We start from the raw sequence: 2,297 nt of genomic DNA, 5'->3' as shown, positions 1-2,297 counted from the left end.
CCAATGTAATTGTAAACGTTATCAACTTTGAATATACATTTTACAAAGTTCTTCATGGTATCAGAGCCACACTAGGCTAACGCCAATTCCAAAAGTTTTCTGTTTTCAATGGCCTCAAACACTGAATCTTCATTCACACCACCAAATACCACTCTAAACTCCCTTGTCAAGCTTGATGCTGGGAATAATACCAACTGGGTAACACAAATACACCCTATTATGCGTACCTATGACCTTATGAGCATAATTGATGGTTCCGAAAAATGTCCTCCAAAGATGACTACAGATAATCAAGGAAAGGAGATACTCAATCTAAAATACCTTACCTGGAACAAGAAGGATCAATATCTGCTTTGTGTCATAACAGCATCTCTTTCAGAAAAGGTACTAGCCACGATCTATGGTCTCAACACATCAAACCAGGCGTGGACAACCCTTACCACTAAGTTTGCCTCAAAATCCAAATCCAGAATTTCAAATCTCAAAAAGCAACTCCAAAGTCTATCACAATGACCCAAGTCATGCTTAGATTATATGCAATCTGCAAAACTCATTGCAAATCAACTTGGAGCTGTAGGTAACCCTATCTCTGATGAACAGTCAATCTCTTCTATCCGTAATGGATTGAATTCCAACTTTACTCACTTTATCACAACCTACACATTCCACACTAGAGCTAATGAGTTTAGCTAAGATTTTCAAGATAAACTACTTAGTCATGAGATGTTGCTGAACCAACACCAAAACCACACTCCAGATTAGTCCACCTTTGCACTAACAGCAAACAGACCCTTCCAACAGTTCAGAGGAAGACCTATGCATTCCAGATTTCCATAGAAAATTTTTTCTCCAAGGAATGTCCATGGGTTCTCTACGTACACCAAGATCATCATTTCAGCAATACAACCGTGGGCCTTCACAATATAATAGAGGACCTCCTTAAGGTCATTCCCCCTTCACCAATCGTGGCTCCACTACACACAATCAAGGGAACTCCTTCAACAAACTACAACTTCAAAATCCTCTGCAGCAAGGTAGCAACTTTTCTAATGGCTCAAGAGCCTCATGCCAGATTTGTGGTAGATCAAGTCATCTAGCCATTGACTATTACCATAGGATGAACTATTCCTTTCAAGGTAGAAATCCACTTACACAACTTGCAGCAATGGTTGCCCACACCAATTTTGCCTATGAAGAGCAACAATGGCTGGCGGATAGTGGAGCCAATGCCCATATTACTAATCAGCTAGAAATCCACCTACACAACCACAAGTTTTTGGTGCCGTTTCTGAGAAATTGGTTGATTTTTTAATTCAATTTACAAAAATAAAAATAAAAATACTAAAATTTATTTATTTTTTTCAAAATTTTAAGGGTATATTTATCTTATTGAAAATTATATAGGGGTAATTTCATCATTTTGTTAGCATTGGGGTACATTGTTATTGTTTTGGTAGTTTGTGGGGTAAATTGTTGTAATTGATAGTTTAGAGGGTAAATTGTTATTGGGGTGATAGTTTGAGGAAATTAAATGGACTTTACTCTTTTTGTTTTTTATTTAAAAAAATATTTTAATATGACATAAAATATAGATATAATTATGTCATATTAAAATATTTTTTATATATAGCAAATAAAGCAAGGATTTATTTCGCTCTTATTTGTGAATTGAAACACCAACAGAAGATGAGTTCCGCTCCACTGAAAAACACGCAAAACGAAAACGGTGTGTTGGTTTGTAACTAACAACACAAACTGAAACATTAATATCGTAGGAAATTAAAGAGACTCCAACCAGTCCAAAGGGCTAAAGCATGGCCCTATCAGACTTCAAGACGAGTGAGTAGCGGTCCCACTGCCAGGCTAACTTATTGTTTCACCCTCGATATTTTTCTTTTCCCATCATATCAGACGTCAAAAAGGAGTGATTCTTTTGTGCAGTTTTCGAATTTGATGGGGGTTGACGTGGTTAGCGTTTTTTTTTTAGAGTTATCTAATAAGGCCAGGTAATTAAAAACATAAATAACAAATAAGGCTAGGTGGTATAGGAAAAGTGCATGTTATGGCTATGGCGTAAAGAGTTTAAGGGAGAGTTTGTATCAAATTGATCCTATATTGGAAAGTTGAGTAAACCCATATAAAGAGCGAGTGATTTATAAAATATGTTTATAGGTGCTAAGTCTTATATTGTTTACATGTGAAACTGAGTTTCTAAGTGATTGTAATGAAAGTTTCAAATTGACTGAACTTTTTTGAGATGAACAACATTCCTAAGCATCTCAGCACTAAGAGCTGGA

This window comes from Corylus avellana, chromosome ca10 (genome assembly GCF_901000735.1).
Source record: "Corylus avellana chromosome ca10, CavTom2PMs-1.0".
Classification (NCBI taxonomy): Eukaryota; Viridiplantae; Streptophyta; class Magnoliopsida; order Fagales; family Betulaceae; genus Corylus; species Corylus avellana.
Note: the sequence above shows the minus strand (reverse complement) of the source record.